Source organism: Anser brachyrhynchus (genome assembly GCF_964034855.1).
Source record: "Anser brachyrhynchus genome assembly, chromosome: 12".
Taxonomy (NCBI): Eukaryota; Metazoa; Chordata; class Aves; order Anseriformes; family Anatidae; genus Anser; species Anser brachyrhynchus.
This window is the reverse complement of record NC_137707.1, coordinates 21,664,046-21,687,687: the sequence shown is the minus strand read 5'-3', so window position 1 is coordinate 21,687,687 and position 23,642 is coordinate 21,664,046. Positions and strand designations below refer to the sequence as shown.

The 23,642-nt window shown below is 36.7% G+C and overlaps 1 protein-coding gene across 1 annotated transcript in view; it reads left to right on the top strand.

Annotated features, from left to right (window-relative positions):
- The window catches only part of LOC308176504 (uncharacterized protein), a 424,460-nt gene that overhangs the window by 47,767 nt on the left and 353,051 nt on the right, over window positions 1-23,642 (top strand). The window contains exons 3-4 of the mRNA XM_080552300.1: window positions 17,218-17,276; window positions 19,726-20,024. The gene's annotated coding sequence lies outside the window, so the exon portion shown is untranslated. The remainder of the gene's footprint in view (window positions 1-17,217; window positions 17,277-19,725; window positions 20,025-23,642) is intronic.

Here is a 23,642-nt window from a genome sequence, read left to right as displayed (position 1 = left end):
GAAAGTGCCATCTCAGTCTCAGCTATAGTGAATGCCAGTGTAACACACTGCACGGAATTTATCATGCTAGATTAGTGTAACCTACGTGCAGTTGAGATCTAGAAGTAAATGTACTGGAAGTCTGCAGAAGTTAATGTTTGGGAAGTGATTTTTCCAACATGTCTCCCATCCTGTCTGCATACTTTGTTTATAGCAATGTATTTCTGATAACTACATAAATTTTATCAAACTTCATAAAAAAAGAAAAGAAAAAAAAAGAAAAAAGTGTGTGCTGCTTGCTTGGTATGCATTGTTTTTTTTCTTTCATTAATTCTTGCTGGCATTCTGGATGCTCAGATGAACAATAGCAGTAGCCTGTAAAGATCAATACCAGATTGCTGATAGTGCCTATCTATTCAAGGAGTAGATTATTTGATAAATGGTTTGGTCTATACATTTTGACATTTGTTAGCTGTATAGCCCAGACCAACTGGTAAAACTGTAATTCTATCATAAAAAGCAGGAACAGCAAATAGAATATTTCCTTTTTGGTACAAAACCTATATATTGTAGTTTTAAAGCTGCAAGTAATAGATTCCAAGGGAGAAAAATAGGAGCTTCAAGTTGTTCAATATAGTTTATATATATATATTTTAAAGTTGTAATTACGCCTTATGAATACAATGTACATAATTTGTATTTCATGGCTTTTTAGTTGACAGGATTCAGGTCTCATAAAATTGTAGTTATCCTAGTTATATACTTTTATCTCAGTCTCTCTATATGGTGGATCAAACAGAATCCTCAGAGGGTTCACTTCCATCTTCCGCCAAAACTTATCCTCTTCCAAAAAAAGAGGTAATGATGGGGAATTTAATGGAAGATATGCTGTAACAAGAATATCCAGAGCAGACTGAAAGGTTAATGAAACTTTAGGCAAGAGTTTTTAACTTTACAAATTGAAATCTGAGCTCATGTAGCCCATAAGTCAAAATTCTGAATTACTTGCAAAGGATACCACACATCTTTTCTCTCAAATGCTTTTTGCTTATAATATATGCTCAAATTATTCTGAAGTCTCAAAGTCTTGCACTTTGGATGCACTTCAGGAAAAAAAAAATAAGAGGGCATTTTGTCATTTGGATAGCAGAAGTAGTCAAAATCTTCTTTCCAGCCTCAGAGGGCCAAATAAATCCCTTTGTGAAAGGCATGTGGCAGTGTGCTCTGTAAACTGAATTCAAAGAAACAGTTGTAGTTACTGTATGTATTTAATGTATTTGTTTTTATTTCAAAGTTATTTATGAGTGGATTTTATGAGTACATTTGTAAGAAAAACTATAATTTTAAATTTAAAATAAAATTTGTAAGCAAACTTATAAGTAAAAAGACTTGCCAATTCCTCATTGCTAGATTAAGAGGCTAATATATTTTACACCCTTATAAGCAAACAGGAAAATGACATTGCTCTCCCTGTTTTGTGACTTAGTTGATTGCATGCAGTGAGAAAAAGGACAGCGTTTGCTTAAAGGTTGCTGCCCTCTCAAGGTTTCTTAGGGGTTCGATTAAGACATTACGTGCTGACTGTATGGTGATGGATACATAAACCCTGTTCCTCTACCTCTTGCCATGTAGGACAAGTCCTCCTGTGCCAGTAGGAGTTTCTTATGCTTTTGTGAATATTGCTGTCTCTCTCTCTCTTTTTTTTTTTTTTTTTTTTTTTGTATTTGGAAGCATTTCTCTCCTCTGTCAACAACAGATGGTTGGTCCCTATATATAGGGATCCTCACCACCCTACAGGGCGGGAAAGTGTCCAGTTGTGGCTTCGCAGCTTGAAAGTAATCTGGTATGGGTCTCTGTCTGGATCTTTTTCTAGGTTAAATCTAGGTTCAAATGAGCTGCATTAACAGAAATGGATTTTAAGGAAGCCAGGGAATAGGATTAGAATTTCTGGAACAGCAACAACTTCCCTCTTCCTTCTTTCAGCCCAAGGTGGTGATAACAAGAAACCCAATCTGAGAATAAGAAGTTACGGATTAACAGTTATCCTCCATAAAATGGACAAAAACATGAAAGGAAAGATGGTCTGAGTTGGAGGAGGTATTTCTGGTTAGCATAGTTAAATACTATCCTGTACATCTTCTTGTCATATTTCCACTTGCTTTGAACAGTCAGAGGTAGCTTAATGTAGAATGGTGGAAAACGGGGGTCTCAGCAGGGAGCTTGCTTGCTCACTGAAGGGTGTGTAATGTATTATTTACTGTTTAAGGAATGGCGTTATGCAACCTGATATCACAGAACAACCTTTGTTTTGCCTTTTTTTTCCTGTCAGTATTTAAGTAACTGGGAGTAAGTACATACAGGATCCCTGAACTACTGTTCTTAGAATCAACTTTAAATAGCTGTTTTCTTGTTTTCCCGTTTATATATGAAACAGGTGCATTAACATATTAATGATCAGATGTTATGTTTAGCTTTGCATTTTAAGAATCATTAGCAATGTAGAAAAGGATGATTTGACAGGCTTAATTCAACACTGGGCAACAAATAAAGCTTATAATGAAATTAACATAAATCATTAGCATTAATCATTCAGTATTACTGATACCCATATAAAGAAATGTATCAAAGCCCTGGAAGTAAAGAAGAGAAGAGCAATGTTTCTTGCCAGCTGTCCTGACGAGCTATGAGCACATATGGTAGTGGTACTGGCTTTCCTTTCTAATTTTCCTCCTCTGCTTGAGCTGTCAGAAGCCCCTCTCTCTCCTTTTCTTTCTCCACAGACTGCAGAGATAGCTTCTATGCCATTGTGGTTTTTTGTTTCTTTTTTTCCAAAAAGCCAGCTTCTTAAAATGGGTCAGAGTCCATCAGCATCTATGACTGTCACTAGCTGCATGCCCAATACAAGCGAACCAGCTAGATGACAATTAACATGCAGTTTACATTCAATGTTTTCAGTTTGGTAACCTTCACTACTACTACTACTTTTGTCTCCAAATAGTAGTAACAGTTTTGCAGACTGGGAAGCAACATACACTTAAAGTAGCATTTGGGGAGTATGTACTGGAAAACGTGTGTGAAATTTGATATGAAAACAATTGAATAAGTGCAAGTATGTTTCAGTGTAATTTTCTTTTTTTGAGGTTAAAGTAATTAATAATGCTTGTGCTGCAATCTTTTGAGATCTTGAAGTTGCTTAGTCATCTTTACTAACCCGATGTAAGCTCAGTAAAACGCAAGTACCTAAGGATGGTGACACTAAGTAGCATAATACTACTTTATATATCCATAAAGCTAGAATCTCGGATGTGTGTTCTAATCGTAGACCCTGCATGCTTTTTCCTTGGTTTTGGCATTTTTTCAGGTGTTAGATAAATCTTCATGATCAGCAGTGCTCAGACTCAGTGCAGTGAGAACATGAGCAGAGTAGGTGCACTGGGGAGGTATCACAGAGTTGGAATCTTTGGACGGCATTAATAAAATTTGCCTCCTTTTTCTGTTTCATATCTTTACTGTGCTCCTTTTAATTTCTTTGTATTGTCTGAGCAACTGAAATTATTCTGTCTCTCATGAGTGTGTCTCAATTTTCCAAGTTAAAAGGAAATATAAAATGGCTTCAAATTAAGGAAACAATGCATATGCAAGAAATTTTTGCATATATATCTCTATATATTTATTACAGTTGGTTCTTTGTATTTTCTTTCAAAAGTCTAAAGACGTGGAAAGTAAGGCTTTCCCATTCTTAATAAAAGATCAAAATATAGAGGATATGGTTAGGGCATTGTCAAAGCATTGCATGATAGTACAGTACTCCTGTCTCACCTTAAAGTCTTTTTAAGTGCCTTAGCTGAAAAGATTTGGTATACTTAAATGCGGGTTACTAAATTTAAGTTACTGGACTTTCTGTTGAATAATTATATATGCTTTTTCAAGAATAAGATTTCTGCCTTCTATTGCCATAAAATATTCTTTGTTTTCAAGTTAGTTACATGTAGAAGAGCATAAAGAAAACAGGTGCTTGAAGGAAACATGTATGAACATAGGAAAGAATCCCATGCTTCCTCACTCTTGGGCAATCATGTTCAGCTCTTAAATTTGCATGGGACCTTAATCTCCAATATAGAAATACATACCATTCCCTTATGCTCAAAGTCAGTGTTGCAAGGGAGCATAATAGCCAGGACTGGTATTCTATACCAAAGCAAAAAGATGCCTTAATTTCATGGTTTAAAAAATACTTGAGTTGAACTCAGTATAATTCCTGTATTTTAGTCATTTAGGTGTCATGGCTCAGTAATCATTCATTAACTACAGTGTTTTTCAAATGAAGAACTGAAATGAAAATTTTTCTTAATGATGACAAGTGATGTAATTGAGTTTTATTCGTATATTATAGTGGTGCCCGCTAGCGCCACTACAGTTAAGGGTCTGCCAGTGGTTCCATTATAAGCCCCCTACTTTCAGAGAGTTTATAACTCAAAAATTGATTTTAGACTTAAAACTGCCACCCAAGGTCTAAGTCCTGCAGGTTGTTTTTATATACAAATTGGCATGTGGGGGAGGAGAGGAGGAAAGGTTAATGGTTTCTCAGCTGTAGGAACAAGACTGAGGATTTTCCGTTTTAGATTTGTATTTGTGCTTCTATCATATTAAAATAACTACATCCATCTCAACACCAAAGGAAAAAAAAAAGCCTCTATCAAGTAGTTTATGACCAAAGAAAGGCTGCAGATTTTATTAACAACAGTATAAGAACTGAATTGGGCTGAGGCTTGTACAAGCAAGTCTGTGGCTTGGAAAATCCCATGACATTTGAACAGAGGCTGAGCTCTCCTTGAGATTGAAGTCGTTTAGGAAACTGGTCTTAGGGATGAAGCAAGGTCTTCTCTTCCCCTAAGCCACAAGAGAGAGTCAAAAGAGATGTACCATGTTTTGTGCTATAAAGAAGCTGCAACCAAACTGGTGCTAATATTATTAAGGCAGTTTTCAAAAGAGAATAAGGTACTTATCAAGCCTTAAATGGCATCTGTCAAACTGAGAAGAGAACGGTAAATAACAGAAATTGACTATTAAAAGCTCATGGAAGGGAAGGAGAAGGAACTGGGTGCTAGCCGAGACAAAATGAGGACTGTTTGTTACTTCCAACTTCCTGATGAGGGAGACAAATGGGAGCTCCGGGAAGGGAAACATCTGTGCCTCTTGATGCACAGAGGCTGGCTGATGGGAGAAGGGAAAGCCTCTGTTTTGAGTAAAAGTTCTGCAGAAAGGGGGAGCTGCATGTAGAAAGGGAGTCCCAGGCCAGGTGCCAATCAGCTGCTACTGATCTCTTCTAAAGTGTGTTACATATGCACCACCGAGAAGGGAACGCAGCTCCTAGCTCACCATTATTAGCACTGTAGCGTGCTAATGGCATTGTGACTGAATACAATTATGAACCTCTAAAATGTTTTTGTTATTAACAGAAAAGTACCTTATCATATAAAGCTGCTTTATAATGAAAAGCGCTGTGCTTTTATTTTTATTATCTATCTTGTTACTGCATTTTCAACCAGTGTCATTGTTAGAAAAAAAAAAAAAAAAAGAAAAAAAAAAGATTCTTAGTAAAACAGCTATTCCAAAGGCCAAGATCTTTGTGTCTTACCTTTCATTTAGGATGCTTATGCTAAACTCTGGAAGATTTGTAAAGCTATGGAAGCTGTGTAACAGATCTAATTTTTAAGTATGTTCTGCTGAGAACAGTTGTCAATTCTGGAATAAAAGTGGTATTGTCTGAGAGTTAGTATTAGTCTGTAACTAATCAGCTATCCAGAGGAAATACCTGACAATCTTTTTTTTTAATCATAAAGATAGGGTTCCCCCACCCCCAGCAGAACAGATGAAATATTTTAATGTTTTGTAAACCAGTCCTGGCATACAGGTAATAGAGCTAGCTGATGTATAGTTATGTGTAGATTTTGTTGTCCCTAGTCTTCTATAACTACAAGTGAAGACCTATCAGCTCAAATCTTTAGCACACATGTAAGCTAAGGCTTGCATCTCTGTACAGTATCTTTTAATACTAGGTGTGTAAATGGGTTCATTGCTGATGGCAGCAAACTAGTTAAAGCTAGAGTGGAAGAGCAAGACAGGATAATATTGCAGAAGTTGCACCAGTTTTTAGGGTTTGGATTTCCTCGAAGGAAATACACATTTCCTTATGGACCTGTTTTTTGATGTAGACAAAGTAATTTATGTATAAATGAATTTTGATAATCATATATATTTTCCATTTAGAGACAGTGGAAAAGGTTGTGCTGAGGAAAAACGAGGTATCTTGATTTCTCTGTTCTTATGTCAAGCTGTCTGCAGACGTGCAAGCTGCAAACACTGCTGGCTGCGCAGGTGAAGTGTAGTACTGGTGGTGAGTAGAGATTATGCGTCTGTTCTTGCATATTTATATTTCATCAAATTACTCTCTGTGCTCTTCAACCTCAAAATGATATTAACTTACCCACAATGTGACTTTGGTGCACATCAAATCTAACATGGATATCTGCACAGGAGCACATTTTGCTGGTTTTCTACAAGAAGTATTAGTGGCTTATCAGTTTCTTCATTCAGTTTACAGTGGTGGATTTATGTGACATCTCTATGATTTGAAAGCAGTCCATTTGAGTAAGCATTACTGCTTTTAAAATCAGCAAAGTAGCTGGTTTTAAAACTTCCTTAAAAAGCGCGTTTGCTTTAGTGAGAAGTTAACATGATAGTTTTTATATTAAGCTCTTAATTGCTTCATGTTATGAATAAGGTCCAAAATAGATGTTAGCAAAATAAAAGCATTTTGGGACACAGTAAAAAGACATGTTTTCCTTTAGCATTTAGGAATTGTGAAGAATAAGTAATAGCACTATGGAGGGGAGAAAGATGTTATTCTTAGTTGACTCATTTTGCAGTTTGAAGTACTTTTAAAACTGTTGACAAAGCAGGCTTTGAAAAAAAATTGTAAGGTGCTTAATGTTGCAGATAGATTTTTATTTATTTTTTATTTTTTTTATTTTTATTTTTTGCAAATCTAGAACTGGCATAGAGGGTAGGCAAGGCTAAAACTCTCAGTGCCCTGCCTACTGTCTGGTCGCCAAGCAGAGGCATAATATACTGTTATAGTCACCAAGGGCATATATATGCATAACAAGTATTAGGGATGAATCATGATATTGAGAGTTGTGGAAATTGGATATTTAGACTTGGCTTATCATTAAATGGCATAAGTTTTATCACTATGTATGTATTCTACTCGAAATAATCAAAGTATCAGCTCAGTGAGTACAAGTGTGCTCTGGACCTTTCCTAATTATCCAACTAGATCAGCATTTTAAGATTCAGTTAATAAAGATGTCCAAATATTCAGATAGCGGCTACCTGCTTCTACACATGGGTAACACCAAAAAACATGTGCTTTTCAGTGGCAAAATCACTGGAGAAGAAAGACTTTTTTTTTTTATTTTTTTTTTATTTTTCCTAAGGTTTAAAACCTCCAGGGCAGTTAGAAAACCATGTTTTTCACTGAACTGTGTCTTTTTGAAATGCACAAGCTTGACATGTCATTGGCATGACGTGTCTCAGTCCGTTACACAGAAATGCCACACTACACTGTGTGACGTGACGGGCTGACAAAAAGGGACATGACGCACCAGCCCAATGGGATGTCAAGCCAGTCCTGTACACTTAAAAAAAAAAAAAAAAAAGGGGGGGGGGGCAGCAAAGGGAGGCGGGGGAGCGCACTCCATGCTGATATCTAGTCCTGTTGGATTTTACACTTTCTAAAAATTTTTCTTGGTTCAGTCAGGCCTCCCTCATGTGTTTGATGATAAACCATGCAAATATATGTTTCTTTTGTATGTTTTGTCCTGTGGGACCACGCACTCTTGAGTTCCCCCACAATACTTGGCAAACCTTTGTAGAAATCCTATATACTTGCAGCACTTGTGACATGGCAATCTGAGGTACAGAAGTACATTGTGTGATATTTGGGATTGCTACACATGCAAACAAGAATTGTTCAAAGATCAGTGGTAACTTGACACACTGTAAGTCACAGTTCAAAAATTTATGAAGGTTTTAGAATTTATTTATTTTTGTTGTGTTAAGCTTCTAGAAGATAGCATAAAGTCCATCCAAGGCAAGACAAAGGGAAGGACAGGAAAGCTTAGAAGAAATAAAAGATAGTAGACAAGTTTTTCTTCTGAAGAAGAATTTCCCTCAGTATTCGTTTCCTTTAAGCAGCAGCAAAAGTATTTCAATAATCTCTAAAGAGTTTAAGAACAATATACTTAATTACTATGAGTAATTTCAGAGCTAATTAATGTGATAAATCTGTATGGTGGAGTATTCTTAGCTACTGATCAGCATAAAATGAAATAGATTAAAGTCAGTGCAGATGTATCTTCTAGTTAATTTTACAGTTGGTGCAGAATAGTGAAAATAAGCATACAGACATGTGCACATAGTTTAGAGTTTGAATATTCTGAGTTGCATTGTGCATATATGCTTTTAATGCAGCCATTTACATGGATTGACATGGATTTTTAATAGGTTCCAATAAAAGGTGGTTATGAGTTAAAATAGACAAATTAAATTTAGTATTATTAACACCCTGTCATGATTGTTCATCTATTAAAAATAATAATTCACTCATGGGTACAGAAGTACAATAAATTGCTGCATGCATTTTTGTAAGATTCTTTGCATTTAGTGCATTGTAAAAATTTTATATAGAAATAACAATCTAAAATGAAATTTCTTCCTTCTGGGTTGATACTTCTCTTGCTAAACATGTGGAATAAACTTTGACTATGAGGGTATAAATAAACTAAAATACTTATTGATGATGCTGGTGGGATGTGACCTTAAGCATGAGTCTGAACAGTGCCCCTAGCTCCTGGTGGTAAATAGTGTCTTCCTACTTTCTCTCATCAGTATATTTGAAGTGGATGAAAGAAGTTGGGGGTCTCTCAGTTCTCCGTTGTGGAAACATTTCCACTTTGAAAATAGATTTTCCTGGACAATGATTGGTTTCTCTTTATGTACAGTCTTTCCATTGACTTAGGTGTACTTTGGATTGTGTCCAAAAAATATATTTTTCAAGCTGGACAGATTCTGAGAATTCATTTTCAGGGAAGTCTTGTTCTAATTTATAGAAGCAGAGTTGCTGAGAATCTTTTCCTCCTCCCACAATGTTCATAACCAGCTGCAAAGACATGGATACAGCATGCGAACGATTGTTCAGTGCATTTAAAATCTGTCACTCTGAGCTTCCCCTCCAGCTCCTTCCCTGGGAGCTGTTTTCCAGTGTTTACTGCGCCCCAGGGTGAGGCAGCTAGATCGTATCCCATGGATAGGTGTTGCCTTAGGTATTGCAACGAGGGCTCAAGCTGCCACCTGCAGGAAAGGTGCATCCGTTTGGCATGCTCATGGAAATGGCTGCAAGGAGAATCATAAACTGTAAGCTCAGAGAAGGGTATTTGAACACCAAAAGCTTTCCTTTTTTTCCTGGGGGAAAACAGATGCAAACCTGAAGAGGAATGGCAGAGGCAAACCATGGGGGGGATTGTGAGAGGTGCCATCGCTAAGGCAGAGCAACAGGATGTTTGGCATCTGGATTGTATATCTTCACTGCTGAGTCAGTCTGTGCACGTGCACCAGACTAAAAGTAACTGTTCTGTAAAACTCTACTAGAGGCATATTTGGTATGCAAATACCACATTTCTTTGAGAGACAAAGGGTATTTGTAGGAAGGCATTCTCAGCATCGCAGTGATTTTGTGTCATACTGTTTTTTTTCGTTGTATATTGTAACTGTTCTTTTGGGTTCTTGGTTGGATTCTGCTAACTTAGTAAATTAAGGCACTTATGATTTAGAAGAATGAATTCTGAAATTCAAGTCTTCTGTGTGAAGTTTTTTTTTTTGTTTGTTTGTTTTTTCCCCATGATCTTTTACCAGTTCTGCTAATGAATTATGCCTTCTCTTTAGCTCTCTGGAGATGGTTTTGGACTGAAGTTTCAGGTTAATCTTTGAATATGAATTCATAAATACTGGTGTCTGCATGTTAGTGTCTAAGCCTATTTTAATAGAAATGCAATCAGTACTGTCAATGGAATGAATGTGGTGATGTGGCTCAACCTACAGCACGTATCGTATTCCTGGTCAACTCATTAGCTCTTAGGCTTCATTTGCTAGTACTTTGTTGCATTTGTGGAGAAACCTAGTAAACATGGAGAGATCTAAGTTTTGATATTTCAATCTTAAACTGAACCTGATTCAACTGGTTGGCCTTAGGCTAGTGGCCAGCATTTTGGGAGGATATCATCTTTGTACAAAATCATGTAGAAATTTTGAAATGTGGAACTGTAATATATATTAACTAATATATGATTTCTGCACAGAAACACGTAAGTAGGTAGTGAGGAAATATGAATCAGAGGGTAAAGTAGAAAAGGACTGGATAAGCAGCACTACCTAAACTGTTCAATTGGCATCTTCTCTGTGAGGTGGTTTAGGTCTTATAGCTGGACTTTCTGTAGCTATACTGCCATAGCACCACCAAGCAAAGGTCAGCAGCTTGGTTAGATTCTCTTTCTGCAGATATTTCTGCTTCAACATGGCTATTAAGACTTGTCTACACAGTCTGCTATTGTTGGGACCTCCAGAGCAGTGGGTTTAAAAGTTGAGATGAATGCATCAGTCCAAATCTCTATTTTTTTTAAAAAAACTTCATACATGCAGCTTAGTGTCTGTGTAGTAGTGCACCTATGTTAAACGTTCAGTTGAAATGTGAGAAAGCAAAAAGTCGCACACTTGCTCCAAATGGAGGTTGTTACTCTGACGTCATAGTATTCCTGAAGCTGGACTTTTAAGCATGTGACCATTTTTCTCCAGAGCGAGCTCTGCCTTTCTCCACTCCCCAGCATAGCTCAGCCTCTGAGCATGCATAATGAAGCTATTAGTATTTTATGAATTGAACTCTTTTTCTCCTGGGGAAGGGAGGGCCTCCTGACTGTGTTAAGCAAAGCAGAATTCATATGAATCATATGGCTGAATCACAGTACATCTACTTATGCCCTTGAACTTTATGATCTGCTGCAAAAGAAATGAACATTTGTAAAGGTATGGAAAGGTTATGATCTGGGATCAGCGCTCAATATGTCAAACGTTAATTAAAGCTGAAGAAATGTAAGTTTGTTATGGAAACAGAGAAACACAGAGCGGAGTGTGCTGCAAGCCAAGTTCCTGAGATATTCAGGAATCCTGCTTTGAGAATCTTATCATCAACTCCTGACACACATTTGCTAAGAGCTCTTGGTGATTATTCTTCCTACATTTAGAAAATATAATCTGTTTGGAAAAATACAGACTCCCTTTTCCTTTAAATTTAATGTCGTTACATATTCCTGAAGTGTAAGAAGGATCTTAAGCTATGAAGCCTAATGATACTCCTTTGGATTTTTAGCTCTAATGAATGACGCTTCTTTCTTGGCTAATGACCTGGGTCAGTGTTACAGCTGACTTTGTGACTGCTAAATCAGTTAAAAATAGGTAGATTAACTTGATAGGTTGCTGGTGATTTTTTTTTTTTAAAGCCGTGGTCCTGTTACTGCAGAATAAAAATCTACCACAGCTGTTTTGGCAGAGGCTGGGCTATTTTGAAGACTTTGATTTTAACCATATCCTTTTTGTTATCATATTTGGTAGCATAAGTTATGCTAGCTTTTTTGGAATATGACTTTTGGAAATACAATTTTTAACAATGTGTGTTCCTGGAACTGGAAGGTGGTTTGTTTATTTTTTTCTTTAGAGCCTTTAGCTTCCTTAGGTTTTATTTACACGATATTATGCATATCTCTGCTCCTGTAATTTGCAGAGTCAAGTGGTAACAAATGCTCTCTGTGCTGGACACAGAAGCTTAGAGTTTACATCCTTATCCACATAACACATGAACTTGAGTGGCTGCATATTCTACTTTGAGTATATGCAAGCATAAGAACTTTAAAAGAGCATGGATGTTTTCTTAAATCTGTAGAGAAAGAATGTGCTTTTGGACTGCACAGAAGCCCAATGGAAAATTTCACCAGTAGTGCAATGAGAAGGTTGCATTTGAGGAAACCTCTGAGCCTGGGACAGTAGTGCTTTCCCAGGCATGCTGCAGAACATGATACAGTGTGATGACAGCATTCAATTGCGTTTGCTCAGGGAGCATGCTGATAGACAGATGGGCTTTGATAACAGAAGTGACAAATGTCGTAAATTACTCTGAAAGAAAAGTGCTATCATTGCTGCTACTTGGTTACATATGTTTTCAAGCACAACTGTCTTAAGTGCTGCTGATCAGTTACATTGCACTGATTATTCAGTTGCATCTTGGGGTATTCACAGAAGGGGTTAAATTCTGCAAGAATTTTGTTGCTCTGTGAATTCACTACTGATTCACAGTCAAGAGGATGCAGTTAAGGCAAGATTGTTAAAGCTATCCTGATCAGTGGACAGATAACTATGCTTTGAAAGAATACAGGTTTTCATGTTTTTCTTTTAGTTCTCCACTGGAGCAGATTGCTGTAGGTGTTAACTGTTTTCAAAAAACATTTCTGAGCTAAAGGTATGCCTGGACCCTTTTAGAATGTTCTTACCTGCTGTGAACTCTTTCTAGTTCACAAACTTCATCACTAAAAACGTGCTCCCTGAGAGCAGCATACAGTATGCTAATAGAATTTTGCTCCTGAATTGTATTAGCTCTGTGTAAAGGAGGAGATTCCTTTGTTAGAATTAGACAGGGTGTCGTTCACAAGAAAACAACAACAAATAAACACAGTTATATCATCTTCTCCAGTTTCATAACCTCAAACATCAACAATTAAAATTTCTCTTGGACTCATAAACCACCTTACAAACTGTTGCCACCTTTAATTAAGCAGTGAAAAAAACAATGGAATTGTCTTAAAATCAAAATTTTCTTCCATGAAAGACCAGAGGCTGAAAGTTACACTCACTGCATGGACAAACTTGCTTGGGACTTCTATTGGCTCTCATCCCTGAATGTAGACTTGGGGTTGTGGAGCAACTGCGTACTTGCATACTCTGGTTTGTAGCTTGAAATACCTGGATGTTTGTTCTCACCTGAGCTTGTGAACTTGTGGTTGATGTGATAAATTTTCCTGCTCAAGCTCATGGTTGCATTAATTTTTCCAAAAAAAAAGGACTATTTTCTACATCTGCATAGGAAGGAATGATCTGTTTTTTGAAGTCTGTTTGATAATAACTATAGAGAAGTGCCTAACTAAACTAAGTGATGCTTGCTAAAGATTGTGTGTCCAGGTAGTTGATCTGTGACAAGCGAAAAATTGTAGTGTAGTTTACTTTCAGTTGCCTGAAGCATACACAGATAAAAAGATGGAATGAAATACTTTGTGTGATGTTTTTTTTCTTTTCCTATTTCTTTTCTTCAGTGAGCAGTGTCTAAAGGGTGTATTCCCTCTTGAATGCATACAACTCCCAGAGGAGCTAATGTTGGATATTTTAATTTGAATAGGCTGTTAAACTTGTGAATACATAGTAATTGTTAGTGTGAGACATAGAGAAGGAATGCTATGTAGCCCATGTGCATTAAAATTCTTATTCAAACAGAAGTCCATGATTTTGATCTCTCATAATTAATATAACATATTGTGAAAAAGCATGTGAGTACTTCTGATATACATTTATTTTGGAATTAAACTTTTTTTTTTTTTTAAGCTAAAATGTAGTTCACTAGCTACTATTAGCCTTTGAGACATCACCAAATATAATGTAATATTCTTAGGGCATGAATTATTTTAGGAACAAATGATTTTAAGAAATCCAGGGTCTTTCTAGAGGTATTTATGAAGGGCAAAAGATAACTGAGAAATGGATCACTGAAAATGCACAGAAAAATGTATTTAAATGCTATCCTTCTATCCTTACGGGCATCTTCTTTCTTATAAAAAAAGATGAAATGATAAGACTACTTTTTTTTTCTTATGCTCTGTATGATATCCTGTGGAACAATTAACAGTGCTAATGTGTAGGGAATATCCGAGTTGCCTGGTCTGGTTTGATTGTGACATAGGTAGTGGTGTAGGATGTTTAAAATACTTGCAAGGAAAATATATTAAATGCCAACTGTGGTTTTTCAGTTTAGGCATAGTGTGACTGCTGCTTTTTCATAGTGAAAGGCAGTATTGGCCTTATGGTAACAATAACCTGCTTTTGATGCACGTTAATTGTAGCCTCTGCTAAGGTGCTGTCTGCACGGGTGGTTCTGAGCTTTTCTGTCCAATGTAAAACTTCTTTTTTTGTTGTGCAAGTGTGGAAGGCAAAAAGCTCAGGCGATGACATTACTGTCACCTGCTTAAAACAGTACGAAGTTCTTCAAGAATCGGCATAATCTCCAGGGTTCACTGTTTTCCATGAAAGTGTTTATTTCAGTCAAAATACTTCATGTTCTTCTCTACACAGACTTTTCAAAAAAACTTAAAAACATGCCGTTTTACAGGGAAACCTTTCCTTTCTTTACAAATATACCTTATTTTAAGTAGGTTGTACTGTTGTGGAATCAAATCGTACCTGTTATTAGGCACACGTGGTTCACAAGAGGGCTAAATAAACTCAGATGCTTCTAATAAAAGATGTAATAGAAATTGTTTTAGACTGGTGAACAAGTCCTTCTTTTCACCTTCTTTATTTTTAATCAGTTGTTTTATCTAACATCTTCCTCAACAACAGACCCTTTAATTCTGCCAAAATTAAAATCAAAACAAAGTATCCTCTCCTTTTTTTTTAAATTTATTTATATGTGTGATTTGCCCTCTCAGAGCAAGGAGAAACAATCTTGCCCATCTGCTTGTAAAAGCATGATGAATCTTTTGAATATGCGAATGTAGGATCTGTTGTTCAAGATGTCATGTTTTTCCTTCTGTTGTTAGCTAGGAGACAACATGGAATACCCTGATTTACCTGTGTAATCCCAGTGTGTCTCAGGTGCCAGGACTTGCTGTTGAGATCAGCATGTCTCCTGTCAGAAATGGTTGGAGTGAGACAGGGGCGGCATGACCACTGGGCGCAAAAAGCTACAGAGGTCAGGTTTCAAGGACAGCCGGCGTGGCAGTGATGTGGCAGTGACAAGTTGTCAAGTGAGCAAATATAAAAAGCAGGGTTGGGAGTGAGGTAGAAGGAAAAAGTCTTGTCATTTCTGATGAAATATTCAGTGTAGCAGGTAGCAATGGACTGAATGGATTACACTCATGAGTTTGTTTGGTGATGGTTGTTTTTTTAAGAATAGTAGATGGCTGATTGCTCACAGCTGAGAACTGTTCAGTGGTTGCAAATATTTTGTTTACTAGCCTGATGATGCTCCTAGAGATGTCCGTCATCAATTGCCTACTTTAAATTTTGAATAAATTAAACCTTGCTCTCTTGGCTATAATAATATTAACATCAGACTTAGGTAAGGCACCTTTTAGAGTCATGAACTGCTGCTAAGTCATTCCTATAGATCCTTGAGTTGCTGTGGAGTAATTCATCTTAGAGAAATTTGGAAGGAAAACTATCATAACGATGCCAGTTCTGAATGATCATAAATAATCATAATTAACAACTCTGCTGTGTAATTTTGTTGGTTTGTTTTCAGACACTTTTCATTTTATTTTGAATTATTTCATATTGTATTGAATTGAAACACTTCTGTTTGTAGTTCTGTGCATTCCATAGTATATGAGATAATAGCATACTTTATTTGTCCCTGAAACAGACCGCTCTAATATGTTGACTTTTATCTCCTGGCATGTTTGCAGAATTCTCGATACCAATTTTCTTAATGGTAAGAGCTTTCTACTACATGCACATTATTCCTGGGATTAGTAATACTTTCACCAGCCTGCATATGTGTACATCCACACTAATTCTGTATGTATATGCATGCGGAATATTCTGCACAAACATGTGTATTATTTAAGTGTTAATTTAAGCTTGATTAGTGTAATCTCATTAAGAATAAATACCACGAGGTGTATCATCATCCCCACTGAAGTCCATGAATAGTTTGCTGTAATGTGAAGAAATATCATGTACTTGTCTGGTGAAAGAATGCCTGCATATTGTGTTATGCAGAATTTAGCAATCTAGCAATCACAGTTCTTTTTTGTTAACGTGCACACGTATTCCTAAATTAGTAAACATGATCAGATGCTTTATTATGGATATCTATAAAAAAATGATTTAAATGTTTTCAGTATTAGATTTCTTCAGGGTATACTTTTAACTCCCATCAGTTACTTTTTAAGTTTAACTCTTCATTTTTTTGTACATGAGGGAGCAGCTGTATATCGATAACTAGTGACACTGAAGGGAGAAATATAAAGTTCTCTTTACTATCCTACTCAATTCTTTCTTTCTAAAAACAATTTAATTATTTTTTAATTCATCTGCAGCTGCTCAGGTTATATTTGCGGTAGTGGGGGGAAAGAAGGAATAAAACCAGCCCAACTCTGTAGTCAGTAAATCAGTATTTAAAAATGGATGAATATTACTTTTCAGCCTTACAAAAATAGGCTTTGTTGCTTGAGAATGTAGATGGAAAAAGAAAATTTCCTGAGGCAAAATGGTCTTGGAATGAAAAGAGAAAATAAGCTTAAATGAAAACAAAGCTATGAAGATGCTTAATGATTCAATGCAGTTTTGTCTCATTTATAGAGCATTATAGCTAGAGAGTAACCTTTAGAAGTGTAAACATAAAAACAAAAGAAAAAAGACAGAATATATAGGGAGAGTGAACAAGGCTAGCTTGCATGGGGAGCCTGTCAGCTGGGATATTCCCCACCTCAGGTCTGCTAAGCATTGGGACCTCTGCTGCAATAGTGCTGGAGCCACACTTCGAGCCAAGTCACTGTCTCTCTCTCTCTTGCTGTGGAGTTTTGGCAGTGGGTTTTCAGAGTTACAAGCTGGCTTTCACACTGCTGTGTGCTCTCGCTCCCTGCTGATGCACACTGCAGGTGATAGCACAAAGATATCAAAGACTTTTCCTGCAGTCTACCTCTCCAGAACTCCATGTCTTCCAAGTGAAAAGACAAAAATAGTGGAATGGATGTTTCTGAGGGGGACTAAAGCAAAAGACCCCCCCAAAAAAACATGTTGAAACCCAGCTGAGAAATTGTTCAATATTAATAATCTGGCAATGTGATGTGCTCTTTTTCTCAGAATGAGACTTCGAATTTGAAGTGCCTGTAAAAGAGAATTTGGACTTTCATTTTGAAAATGTAAGTTTCTAACCTTTTCCTAGTAAAAGTTTCCTTGGAAATGTAAATTTAGACTTCCCATGAATCCTTTTTCACAGATTATTTAGGTGTCCTGTAGCAATGTGTACGTTTGTGTGTAGTCCTTGAAAACTGCAAGAACTATCCATTGGTTATGACTTACAAATACGCTAGTTAACCATTTTATTTTTGGTGTAAGAACAGCTGGAATTGATTTGTTTAAAATTTAACATTCAGAACTGTTCTATGCTCTCGTTATGGGATATGGCGTTGGTGTCGTCTCAGGTCGTTATCTTAGTTAATGTACTAATTTTGTTGGCTTGGTTCTTGCTACTGGAACAACCAAGTATATAAAATTTTCAGACACTTGTTCCTGATGGTTTTTGATGTTGCCTACCTTCACCTCTTGAAGGCTACACTCACAGACTTCTGTTTCTGTGAGCAAGTGATAAAGCGCCAGTCAGTATTGTTTTTAGGGTCATTTTGCAATTCAGTTTTCTGGAGGATGGCTGACAAGTGATATTTTCATTCATACAGGAATGAAAGATTGCTGCAGCAATCTTATGTGTAATCTTGCCTTTAACTGAAGCAAAAATACAGGGAGAGACAGGAAACTACATCTGTAACCTAACCACTTCTCTGTATTTCAAATCATGAATGTTTTGTGCACTTGTGAGGTATACCTAGTGACAATTTACAAATTCTACCTGGCATCTGTGCATATTACACAGTGACCCTTCTGGCCTTTGGGTTAAGAAGGCACATCAGTGACTGGTTTGCATAACCTCTGTAATTTCCTCATTTTAAGGCTCTGATCTAGTCAGGAATTTAAGCATATGCCTACCTTTGGCTGTTTTGCTTAACATCAATAAAGTTTTTTTTTTTTTTTTAAATATGGCTAAGAACAAAATCAGATACCTCTTTGAAAATCCACATACAAGTCTGCAGGGAATTTGGCAAAACCATAATTTCACCAAATCCAATGTTGTTGTTCAGTGAAATGTTGCTTGAATAGTGTCTCACAGGAAAAAACACATTCTAGGTAATGTGTGTTCTGGCTTGCCAAACTGCTTTAAAAATACGTCTCTTTTACTGTCTGCACTATAACATATTCAGTAGTGTGTATTACTAATAGAATAAATGAAAAATGTATTTCTTTAACACTGTCATCTCTCTCTCTCTGACATGCATCTTGAGATGATTTGCAAATGCTCAGTTGTATAAGTGGCTTATAGAGGGAAATCAGTTAGCCTCTAATGTTATGCTGATGCATGGCCAGTTGCTTGAACCCATTAATGAACTAATCTCTGATACTCTAGTAAATGGTATTCTTGCTCCTGCATGCTGCACACTACATTTCAGGTAAAGTCAACATTAAAAAAAAAAAAAAGAATTTAAATGGATTATGGCACTTATCCTGCCTTTTTCTCATATGTTCTTTGAGAGAAATTAAAATTATGAAAGTTTGCTACCCAAAACAAAACCCTTCTGTGTCTTTTTTTCATCCAAAACAAGGTTATTAAAACCTGTGATTTGCTTTTAGCTGGCCACTGAAGCTAAATAGCATCTTCTATACAGAGAGCAATATCTAAAAACAATATACCAGAACACTTGTATTAAGCACAAGGTAATTTTTCTTTATTTCCCTTTCTATCATCACTGATTATGAAAATGCTTTTGTGTAAGTACAGATTTTCTCTCCCTTATAATCAGCTACCTCCTGCCCGATTCCTTAATTAATGACATAATTCAGTGTTCTGGACATCACAATCACTTCCAGGGTAGTGAAATATGATCAGAGCTGCCTGGAATATGTGTAACAACCCCCCCCCCCCCCCCCCCCCAGGTGAAGGTCGTGCCTCTGTTGTGTTGTGTTTTTTTTTTTTAAATCCATAGGAAAAAAAAATATGCCCTCCATCTAGATGATTTTCATTGTAGATTAAAGAAAGAACAACTGAAAACCCCTAGGGAGAAGGAGCAAGTATAAAACTTCCTAGAAAGAGAAAACATCCTGGTAACCCTCCATCTTAAGCTGCCTCAGAAGTCTGTACTTCACACACCGGCTGCTAGGGCTTCCCACCAAAGAATGCAGTAGAGAGGCAGAGAATCAGATAAACCTGTGCCACCCCTGTGTCAGTTTTATTAGGAATCTGAGTCAGGCCAGGACTGAGAAGTTTGTATGTTACAGTTTGCAGCAGTAAAACATTTATCAGCAGTTTTGTCCGTTCTTTACTTTTGAGGTTTTTGGCTCAGCTATTTGAACGTCAAGGGCTGAAGACAGGGAGTAGTTGGTGCTTTATTCCACAGATCTTGAAAACCAACAACTAGAAGCCCGGGGGGAGGAAAAACAGCAGGGAGGGGAAAAAAAAAAAAAAAAAAGCCCCAAATCATCCAGCATTTTTGTGGAGCTTATCTAAGTTTTGTATGCTTTCCAGAGTGTGTTTCTTTCTAGGCTGCAGAGATGTTTCCAGCAGAGGTCCACAAACATTGAAGAAGCTCCCCGACAAAATTCTCAGATCTCTTTCTCTCCTACTTGCAGTCAATTGCATAGTGTTGTTCCCATGCTCTTATCCAGTATGTAAATGAATACACTTTCTCATTGAAAAGCAACTGTTTCTACAATTCATACCAGTGCTCCTGAGATTGCATTAGGAGTGCCGAGGGACTTTGCATATTGTCTTAACTTCTTTTCCCCAGGGCATGCAAGAAATACAGCACAACAATTAAAAGTGCCTTTGGTCCTTGCCTACGGTAACTATTTTCACTTGCATCCTGTATCGATGGGTTTGTTCTAATGACAGTTCGAAAGCCTATCTGAAATGATATAGATTTTACTCCAATTTACCATCGTTCTGTAATTTTAATGCTTACTGCCAATGAGGTTATAAAGATGAATGATATTTAAGAGCTCTCAGATAACTGCAGCCAGTCTGAAGAGAAGTATTGTCAGCTAGTTTATAAAAGTTTTAAGCAAGCCTGATAAATTCCTTAGAAAATAGCTAACACTCATCAAAGTGCTCTGCATTTTTTTCCTTTCTCAGATTTACTGTTTTGTCTTTTCTATCTGAATATCATGTTTTAACATAACTGGGGAGTACAGAGAAATTTCTTTAAAGAGAACAAAAAGCTTAGAAAATTTCTCTTTATTGAAATATTAGAAACTGCATTTTTCCATGACTGTGGTGGGGTGGGGATTATGTTTTCGAGAGGGAGAGAAAGAAAAAAGTTGTCTTAGTCAAATGGATTCTCTCCCTGGTGGAAAAAGATTTCCAAGATCAGCAGCATTTTACAAGGTTCCTGGATTTATTTTTTGGTCTGCTTCAAGTCTCTAAACAAGTTTAGTTAAGCACTGATGGTGTCAATATGTAATTTGGATATAGTTATAATTTTTGATTCTCATTTCTTTTGGTTTCCTCGATGAGAAGTATCTAGGGAATGATTCTTATAAAATTGTATACCGAAAGTAGTACAGGCGCAATGGAAATATTAATGAACATGATTGTTTTGACACATAAGAATTAGAACATGTTTAAATATTATACATACTGTATGAACTGCTGGCACAAAATTAGAAACATGATATTTTTATTATTATTTTTTTTTCTAGCAAATGTGGTTCACCTTTAATTCTTCTCAGACATATCAAGTTAGTTGACTTAGGTCAGCTTCAGAGGCCCTTAACATCTCTTCATTTCAGGTTAAGGCTGCCACAAAGGCTACGAATAAGGGTGCCCTGAACTCCAAAGCTTTGTGATGTCTGAATTAAAAAAAAAAAAAAAGTTAATCCACCCTAATTTGCACTGCATGCCACGTGCACATTGGTAAAATGAAAATTATAGTTGCTTTTGGGCAATGTTCAAATTTTACATTTGGTGCATTAATAAACTACTTTTTGCTCTTTGACCTCTTTTTTTTTTTTTTTTTTTACGCAAATAACAGTAGAAATACAATGTATTTATTTGATGTCTAAAATAAAAGGCAAAATTTACAGGGTTATAAAACGTTGGGTTAGAAAAGATTTAAAGAGCCTTGAGCCAGGGCTATTTTCAGATGTTTGTATGAGAATGTGTGGGATTTGTAGGATGTTTTATACTAAGAGCTTTTTAAAGCACTTGTTTAGTAATACTGTCTGCGGTGTTTTCACCATGTCTTAGAAACTGTCCTTGTTCTAAACGGCTAGATATGATCCCAAGACAGTAATGGCCAAATGTGTCCTTCTAGAAAGTAAAATATTCGGCTATGATTGGAACACTCAGTGGGCTAAAGAGTATATATTTTTGCATTTGGGCTTCAAGATGGAATTCTATTTCTTAGCTTTGTCAACAGAGAGTTTGTTTTTTCTTTTTTCTTTTTTTTTTTTGTAAGAATAGAGTATGCTTAGGTATGGAAATACATGCAGGTAATTCTATTTTTAGTAGGTAAATAAATATTGCTTAAAGGATAACTTTGTTTAAATGACTGAAATTAAGACTAGTGAACACTTGAACACTAGTGACCTGCTTTTAAAATTATTGTTGCTTCTTTATAATACAATATAATTCACACTCCTAGTGTCCTTCAATTTTGAAAATTGAAAAATCAAATACTGTCAGTCAGCTCACCCTTCCATCCACAGGCAACTCAAAGCAAAAATGCTCAGTATAATGACCAGTTCATGGCATCTCACTATACAGACCAGTTCTTGGATCAGACTGAAGTATATAAATTGGTGGTTCAGATAGACCATTATACCACAGCAGAGTTAATAAAGATATAACATCATAGTAGAAGATGGGCAAATAAATTAAGATAAAAATTCAAAATATTTTTTCTTAAAACTATTATTTTTATGGGTTTGTGACTTTTATGTAAGTAAGTAAAAAGTGTTCATTGAGGATATATGCCAAAGTCCATTCATTTCAAGCAATAGAGTGGCTTTGTATCCATGCCAGAGAACAGATAACCTTATTCTAGTGATCTAGTGATGCATACAAGCTGTAGATGTGAACTCTGGCCAAAGTAGAACAGGCTCTATCAGGACTGCATAGAGTTTTTGCATTGTTTTGGGACTTGGCTCTTGGCCTACTGTTTCCAAAGCTCATGTATCCAATGTTCTGCCCAAGAAATTTGAGAATTTGCACAGGTGATGGCTAAGATGCTTTCTAATATCTTGCTTTTGATTACCCAGGTGATTACTCAACCTTTAATAAGACATATTCAGCAGTCTTAAGGAACTCTTTGGAACCTTTCAAGGAGCCTGCAATTCAGCCCTCTTTGGCAGTGTTTCACTTGAAGTAATATGGGAAGAAAAATCTTTGTAATACAAGACTTGGTTGCTGAAATTTCCTTACACAGTGTTGTACAGTGACAAGGTGATGTGTCCAGGCCCAGAATATCTATATGGAATAATCTGGTATATAGTTTAGCATTAATCTTTTAATCTTCCATTTTCCTTTCTAAACTACGTGCTTTGTCAGGTGAAGTTTATTGATAAGAAATTCCATCAGAGGGCTGATTTATGTGCTTAATTTGTTTTTTAGAATTAGATCTATGTTCCAACTGTGTAGCAGATACCTGTTGCAGATACACGCACATCCCAGATTTCTGGTTCTCACCACTAGCTCCAGAGAGAGTTTGGTTGTTGAGCTCCATGGCTTTAGCTTACAGGAGGAAAGGTTGGGGAAGATGAGGGGATCTTGGCCTTTACCAATACCTGTACTTTACAGGTACTTGTCTGCACTCAGAACTTTAAGTACTTTGAATTCTCAGAGGTAATTGTGGATGTAGTTACTGTGCAGGGAGAAATATTCTTACAGATCTCTTAGGTTTCTGCTATTTATTGGAGGTGGAGGATACTTTCTCTGGCTTTGTGTTCACACTGCTTTGACAAGCTAGATTGAGCACAGGAAGAATGAGTGAGTGTATCTAAATCATCTGCAGTACCTGGAAGAGCTCTGCTGCAGGAGTGTACCTTGCTTCCTGCAGGAGGTGTTATCCATAGGTATGAATGACCTGCTGCCTTGCCTTTTGAAAATTTGTTTGTTCTGTCAGTGGAGTTAAGGTTTAGGTCAGGACAGAGCCAATGGCTTTGCGAGTCTGTTTATATCGCTGAAGACACACACACATAATGGCTGTGCCTCAGAGCAACAAATCTTAACAAATCAATGGATCCACTCCTTGATGCCACCCTCTGAGGGAGCCACCTGTCGCAGGACCGCGGATTCAGATGCGGCCAGCAGAGAGGTCTGCTCAGAGCTTGCAAGTTTGCTGTTGAATTTCTGAAACCTGCTGGCCTGGTGTGTTTTCTCCAGTGTTGAGCAAGCACTAATGTGATTAGTATCTGGCATTTCTTTGTCTATTTGACATCACCATAGTATTTCTAAAAGAGTA